We start from the raw sequence: 8,590 nt of genomic DNA, 5'->3' as shown, positions 1-8,590 counted from the left end.
AAAATGTTTTACATATTCAGTACAAAAATATCTTTTCTCTACTTGGTCCCTTCAGTATACACTGAGTATACTAGCACAAGAAGTTGGAGTAAAACTACTCTCTTAATCAAGACAAATTATACTATAATCTTGTGCTACAATCATCAAGATATTTTGTCCAACAATATGTTTGATTGTGAACATAGTTTATTAATTGTGAGAATCAACAATTTAATCTTCTGTGCATGAGCTAAGACTCCATACACTAAGTTGTCTACTACATAACTAAAAGGACACACATGTAACAAATAATCTATTTAAAATAGTACTTTATTGAATTGAATAAATTAAATGAACAAATGTTCCATAAAGAATAAAATATAATACTATGTCTAAACCGCATGGTAAATAGTATATCCCAACATATATCTCACCAGTTAGTTTCCTAGACACAGCTCTCAACAGAAACTAAGGTCACATTTTTTTAATGCCATGGATACCAGAGACAATTAATTTTGACAGCATACGGCGATTAAGCCTGAGACCAACTTCCAATATCCACTAGCTACGCGCTCTCACAGTCCGGAGAACTTGACTGATGGGACGTCTACCGTTACCATGTATTCAAGAGGCAGAATACTCTAGGGGTTTCTAATGGCTAGGGAAAGAGGGTTAGTCTCTATTTATAAAGAGTGTCTACCAATCACAGGCCAATTATTATTGGACCTCACTTATCCACACACATAATATTTAATATTAAGAATTTTATTTATCCACCATTTGGGTCACGTCGCTATCCTTTTAGGCTATAACCAATTAACGTAAGTCCAAATTCCAACATTCTCCCACTTGGACACCAAAGTTAATTGAGAACAAGAGAAACAATTTTAAAACTTTTGAGTTTTAAGAAAAACATTTTAAAAAAAAGATTCTAGACTCTACAGTGGCCATGCTACGCACATAGCCAAGGATAGAATAATCCATATAACAAACAATCCAGTCTCAATAGAGAAGACTAACAATGAATCGTAGCAGGCATCACAACATTTAAAGGTATGAATTCTTTCTACGACCACATATGTTAGAATTTCCATCAACATGAATCAAACATGTGTGCTAAGCATATTATCCTTCTAATCAAGATGAACAAAATTACAACTCTTGAAAATAAATAATCCTCCAAGTGATATAATAACCTCAAGAGCCTCCAAATTAAATGACACTAAAATCATATCACCTTAGGAGGTTTTCCTTGTGCCTTACCCGGGATAATAGAGGCAACAAGCAGCAAAACTCAAAGATATCATGAGTTTATGCAATATCAATTGGAAATAAAAATATTATCACGTTAGTCAATAAGCATAATGAATATAAAATAACACAAGCTTCCATAAAACGAGAATTTATTAGAAGCAATATCTCAGTCAGCAGCTACAAAATAACTCCTATAGACTAAAGATGTAACGACCCGATCGGTCGTTTTGAGCTTTTGCACTTTGCTCTCCAGTTCTCGGGCATGACTTGCCCGTGTGGCATATTATGACTTATGTAAATCGTTGGTGGTGGGTTTCAAGTTAATCAGAATGAATTTGGAAGAACAGTCTCAGTTGAAAGCTTAAAATTTGAAAAGTTTGACCAAGATTTGACTTGTGAGTATTTTATCTCAGATTGGAATTTTTATGGTTTGGTTAGCTCCGTTATGTGATTTGGGACTTAGGAGCGTGATCAGAATGCATTTTGGAAGTCTGTGGAAGGTTTAGGCTTGAATTGGTGAAATTGAGATTTCGGCATTTTCCAGTTGATAGGCGAGATTTTGATATAGGGGTCGGAATGGAATTCCGAGAGTTGCATTAGCTTTGTTGTGTCATTTGGGATGTGTGTGCAAAATTTCAGGTCATTCGCACGAGATTTGATAGGCTTTTTGATCGAAAGCATAATTTAAGAGTTCTTGGAGTTCTTAGGCTTGAAACCTATGTTAAATTGGTGATTTGATGTTGTTGTGAGCGTTCTGAAGTTCTGAACAAGTTTGAACAATGTCATGGGATGTGTTGGTACAATTGGTTTGAAGTTCCGGGAGTTCCGGGTAGGTTCCGGGTAGGTTCGGAGATGTTTTAACCCGAAAATCATAGATGTAGCAGGTCCAGAAGGGTTGCAGGCCTCGGAACCCACCCGCGCGGTCCGCACAAAAAGAAGTGCAGCCGTAGTATGTGTTGTATGGACCGCACAAAAATGAAGTGTGGCCGCGGTAGGTGTTGTGCGGACCACACAAAATGCAGTGCGGCCGCGGTGGGGGACATTTCACTGGTCCTACTTCGGAAGCTCATATCTTTTGATCTACAAGGAATTTTGGGATGATTCAAAATTAAAAGTTGTAGCTCTTCGTGTCTAGTTTTCATAAGAGTAAAGATATCGCAATTTGGAGATCTGTAGCGAAAGTTTTGGCCAAAATACTAAAGCCTATCACTGTAGAGGAAAGCTTGTGCGGCCACGGTCGTTTTTGTGCGGACCGCACTGGTTTTGTGCGGACCGCACTGGTTTTGTGCGGTCCGGGGAGGTGGAAATCTGTGGGGTACTCTATAAATACGAGGTTTTGGGTTTCATTTGATATTTTGACCTAGAGAGCTCGGATGTTTGGCGATTTTTCGAAGGTTTTTCAAGAAATTCATTGGGGTAAGTGTTTCTAACTCAGATTTGGCTAGAGTACATGAATCTATCATTTAACTCATCATTTAATTCGTCATTTGGGATGGAATTTGGGAAGAAAATTGTGAAATCTTTCAAAAATATAAAATAATAATTTGAAGGACCAAATGATATCGGAATTGGATAATTTTTGTATGGTTAAACTCGTGAGAGTATAAGGATTCCAGTTTTATGAATTTTGTCAAATTCCGAGATGTGGGCCCGGGGGTCGGGTTTGACCAATTTCGGGAATTTTGTGGTAATTTGATTATTTTCGAGTGGGCTTTGTTCCCATAGCACATTTTGATGGTTTGGTACTGATTTCGGCTAGATTTGGAGTATTTGGAGGCTGATTCGAGAGGCAAAGGCAACGTGGGCTAGAGTTCGGACCGGATAGAGGTGAGTAATAATTGTAAATGATGTTCTGAGGGTTTGAAACCCCGGATTGCACATCGTAGTGCTATATTGAGGTGAGGCACACGCTTGATGACGAGCGTGGGGTCGTGTACTATTGGGGATTGTGACTTGGTCCATCCCGATTGATGATTTTACCGCGTATTTGATTGAAACTTATTTGTTATCATCATGATTTGGGCTGATTTCCATATTTGGGTTTCGTGCTAACTATTTGAACCCTTCAGGGATTTTTATTACAATTTCCTCACTGCTTTGACTTATTAATTGAACTCAGTCACGCTATTTTCCACTGTTTTACCACTCAGCCATTTTACTCCGTTTTGAGACTTAAATGATATTTTAAATGATGTTTTGGGCTGAGAAATATTGTTTTACTAATGGCCGAGGGGCTTGTGAGTACTTCTGACTGAGTAAGGCCAAGGGCCTAGTTGTGAGGAAACAATGATACTGATTGAGGCCGATGGCCTGAGATATGTACGCCACGAGGTGGCTTGACTGATATAAGGCCGAGGGCCTAGATTTGATGCCACGAGATGGCTTGATATTGCGTCGGGGCTATAAGGGGCCCCTACCGAAGTCTGTACACCCTCAGTGAGCGCGGGTACCCATTGTGATATGAGAGATAGCCGAGGGGCTGATATTGTTCTATGTGATAGCCTGAGGGGCTGGTATTGTTCTATATGATTGCCCGAGGGGCTGGTACCATTCTATGTGATTGCCCGATGGGTTGGTATTGTTCTTAGATATTGCTCGAGGGGTAGAGTTGTTGACATTGTGCCCGAGGGGCGAACCTTTATTTGTTTGTCTTTCATATTTACTTGTCATTTTACCTGTTAAACTATGGTATTTGTGCCCGAGGGGCGAATTTCTGTGCTTCTCTGCACTAACTATTTTGCATTCATTTGCATAACCGTTGAAAAAGCCATTTTCAAAGAAGTTTAAATTGAGCTAAGATATTTTAAGAGGTTTTTACAGCTTCAGTGCTTTCTTACTGGTTTTGAACTGCTTCTATACAGCATCTTGGTATGCTTTACGTGATTTCTTATCTTCAGTATTTATTTACATTTGTTACTTACTGAGTTGGAGTACTTACTTTACTACCTGCACCTTGTGTGCAGATTCAGGTATTTATACACCCGGTAGCGGGTTTTGGCTGATCGGAGGCAATCATCAGATTTTAGCAAGGTAGCTGCCCGTGTTCACAACACTGCTTTTATCTCTCTTCATTTCAGTAGACTTTATTTGTACACTCCAGGCTTTCAGTTGTATTTATACCCTAGTAGATGCTCGTGACTTGCGACACCCCGGTTAGGGCTATGTTGGGTTGTATATCCGCTACTCATTATCATTAATTCATGATTAGACTGCTTTTATATTTGTTTAACTATTTAAAAATTGAATTGGTACTAGCTGGCTGGCCTTGTCTACACGAGAGGCGCCATCACGACCGGGTCCGGGTTTAGGGTCGTGACAAGTTGGTATCAGAGCCTAGGTTACATAGGTCTCACGAGTCATAAGCAGGTTTAATAGAGTCTCGCGGATCCGTACGGAAACGTATGTATTTATCCTTGAGAGGCTGCAGAACCTCTAGGAAAACTTCACATTCTTGAATTCGTATTGTGCGTCCTTTGATTCAGCTTGAAATATAACTCTTTGAATTCCTTCCACGCGTTTGCGTGCGTGTATGAGCGCTCAGTATCAGATGTGCATCAATGGTTTGTGATTCCCCCATCGAGGGGCGAGACATGATCTCTGTGAGTTGATGTTGGGCCAATCTTGAGGACTTGAGACCGGATCTTTGCCTTTAGCTTGAGCACCAAGGTGCTGATTGTGTGAGCAAGTGTCTTCGAACTGATATGTTCGGTAGTGTCCCTATTAGGGGAAGTGACGACTGCATAACTATGTGATGAGTATGTTAGTACTGCGAGATGTATACATATGATTTGGAAGCGACGAGAAGGGTCTGCTAGAGGATAGAAGAACTATTAGGTGCTTGATTTTCATTTTTGATTTGAGGTATAGTCCCGAGTTATGGGTGTGCGAAGAGTCTTTTCATGTGTCCTAGTTGGGAGTGAAGTAAATTTCATGTTGCGGTATGAGTTCAGACTCAGGAAGGCTAAGTGACTGCGTAATGTTTGTGTAATGTTTGTGATGGTGGAAGGTATACAGAAAGGTTATTTGAAGACAAGGCAAGTGGGTTATCTCCTGCGAAGTGTTCCTAGGTTGTGTGATCCTTATGTATCTTTTAGAAGGTCTCATTTACAAGTGAAATATAAGTGTTGAAATTTGAATTTTGAGTCGCTTAAGAGAGTGGGCTTGACTGTTGCAAGGATGAATGCGAGATTTGCTGAAGATTTAAAGTACTAGATGGTCTGTGTTTTCACAAGCTTACAAAGGGATTTGAGTTTAATCTCACTATGGTATTATGGCAGCAAGAGAGTATATGTGTTATGAGTTATTGGGTGTGTGATGATCTATGCCTTCGAGCCAAGTGGGGGAGTCTGTAGTTGATTAGTTGATTGCACGGTTATGTGCTATGTTGATTCCAGTTTGAGGTGTGCTGGTGAATCAGTTATGGCTCGCGAAAATTGAGATCGAGGATGGCTCGAGTAAAGGAAAAATTTTAACAAAGGTTATAAGATGCTTCACAGGCGTGTGAGAATCGCAGAATGTCTTGAGTTGTTGTTGGTAAAGGATGCTCGGTGCATAGAGCAGGAAGTTGTTTGGTTGTAATGGAATGATATTATATTCTGCGGTGTCAGAGTGCCAACGAGGCATGGGTTGTTCGGTTCGTTTGATCAGGCTAATTGCAGTTTGAATAGAGTGAATGACTCTCCAGAATGGTTCCAATGTGTTCAAGATTCTACGTGTAACAATGGGGTATTTTAAAGTCGTATATGTGGTTAAGAACTGAGTTTTCATTTGGAAGATGTCAAGGCTTGTGGTACTTTCTACATTAAATATGGGATTCTATATATCAGTATCAGGAAGGTAAAGGTAACGGATTTAGATTCGCAAGAAGTTTTCTCAAAGTAAAGTATTTTGAATGTGGTGCTTTTGGGAATATTTGAGAGAGTACTCAGCGGCTTGTGAGCCTTAAATAGTGTAGTTTTATGCTTGGGTCTCGTGTGGTAAGTCTGGGTTGAGGAATTGTGGTTCTACAGCAAGAGGGGATATCAAGTTGAAGATAAATCAGAAGGAAACTCGTATAGATGGGATATCTAGGTAGTAGGCCGGATCGGTATGGTAAGGATATGATTAGTTCCTTGGGTATGCAAGGGGTAATGAGTTCCTACAGGTATTTCGCGGCAATGCTCTTAGGTTTTGATGGCTTGCGTAGCTTGGTCGAGTTAGAAGGATTCAGTCCTGGTAGGTCTGGCTTGTGCAAGGGGAACTCGGAGAGTTCTTGATGGTTTCTACTTCGATTGGAGATGTATAATTTCTATGGGCATGAGTAGCATAGGATGCATAGTGATTTTCTTCAAGATGGGATCAATGGAAAGTTCTTGACTAGTTGAGTACGTAGATGTTTGTGGCTCGGAAGGGAGATGAAGTTCTCATGTTATCCAAGGATGGTATGGTATATGCGGTATGTTGTGGAGGATTGAGATTTGCGTGTGTAAGGTTACGGTTCAGTTTTTAACGGAAAGTCATAAAATTCTTAGGCAGCACGGGCAGTTTCAGATGATTAGAGAAATGAACTTCAGATGATTAGGGGATGATCTCCAAGTGATTAAGGAAATGGTATTACTAAATGGGAGTGATTTGACGAGGGTATATGTTTCAGAAAAGGCAATGTGATTAAGTTGATGGTACTTCGGTGGCATTGCGGCGCTTTCTTGTTAGATCAACTACTAATATTCGAGTTTGCTTGGTGACAAAGAGGAATTTTAGAGTATCTTTCGTGGAATGATTGGGTATTCGAGGTGCGGTATGCATTCGGACGACGAAATTGGGGTCAGATGTGTTGAGTCATTTGCCATATGGATTTGGAGGCAGGGAAGTTCTCACATTTAGGCTATATTGTAATTGTGAGTCATGTGTATCGGCACTGTTTAGTGATTATTGGGGGTTTGGTTACCCGAGCGGATCTTTTGTTGCTTGGTATGTTAGAATTTGGATGTGATATTGGGTTCAGACTGGTTGTCTCCGTGTTGCGTCATTTTGGACTATTGCACTAAGGCGGCGCTGTTGGCTATGCTGGAAATGCCATGGATTGAGTGGCGAGGTTCGACGGATTATGTCCTATTGAAGTGGTTTTATATTTTGAAGACCCAGTGGACGGCTGGGAAGAATTATTTTTCTTATGTGGACTTTCGTGATAAATGTCAATGTAGAGGCTCCTACCATTGATTCGGTTCTAGTCGGGATAGACTTTTCGGATGTGTTTCTTGTGGCCGGGCATGTCGTCGGGCAGGGTGGTTGATTTCGGTATTGATTTGATGTCGGGCACCGTATAATATGGCACCGGCAGAGTTAGAGAAGTTGAAGGAATAGCCTCAGGATTTCCTTGATGAGGAGTTCATTGGCAGGCCAATGTGGATGCGTGTTCTAACTTGAGTCGGCTTGGTTGGCTCCGAATTGTATTGCTGAGAGAGGTGTTGTGATTTGTTGGTTATAGGCACCTAGAGTGCGGTTCTATTGGGGTTTCATAGTGGAATTCGAGCGGGAAGAGAAATTGGGTATTACTCGGTGAATGGTGTATTGGTTATGTCCTTTCGGGTTTGTTGGTGTAGGTTATTTGCTCTACCGTGGGTATGATGATTTGTTTTGGTCCCAGATATCAAATTGTGTGTGGTTGTCGATTTCGAGCATAGTAACTTGAGGTGGTTCATGTAGAGTAGTGTTGGATGGGATCGTGCATCGCAGCAAAGTTATGTGGAGGTATGACCTTGAGGGTTAGATTCATGTATTTTGTTCCTATGATGCGAGATGGGTTCTCAGCCTTGTGTTGTGGTGGTACTGGTGAGCTTGAGGTACAGCTCTTTCATTTGAGTCATTTCATGATTGGAGGTATGTTCTGACTGTTGCTTATTGGTGTGCGTATTATGCAAGTGGTGGCTTAGGCCTGTACTGATGTGCCATGTCACCAAAGTAGTGTGTTGGATTAGAGGAGATCGTTGGGATCATTAATGAATATGAACGGATTCGATTTCAGCATGTTGGAAGGATAATATCGAGCTTCGGCTCAGAAATTTGCTATGGTATCTGCCAAAGGAGGAGTGGCTTCTTGAATGATTGATCTGGGAAATGGTTATGGCTTACCGCATGTTTTAGTGATCATTGGCAGTATATGAAAGTGTTGGGGTGAGACTTTAGTTTATAAGAGTTTTTCTATCGGTGTTCGGGCGTTGTGTGCAGCTGCTGTAATTAGAAGTTATCACTACGAGTGTTTGAGTCATGTGGTATATCAAGCAATTGCACCTGAGATTGCAAGTATGAGTGACACAGCTTGTTCGGGCTTATTCTGAATATAGATGTGAGATTCTAATCTTGTGAATGATTTCAGAAG

Source organism: Nicotiana sylvestris, chromosome 8 (assembly GCF_000393655.2).
Source record: "Nicotiana sylvestris chromosome 8, ASM39365v2, whole genome shotgun sequence".
Classification (NCBI taxonomy): Eukaryota; Viridiplantae; Streptophyta; class Magnoliopsida; order Solanales; family Solanaceae; genus Nicotiana; species Nicotiana sylvestris.
This window is presented reverse-complemented; position numbering follows the sequence as displayed.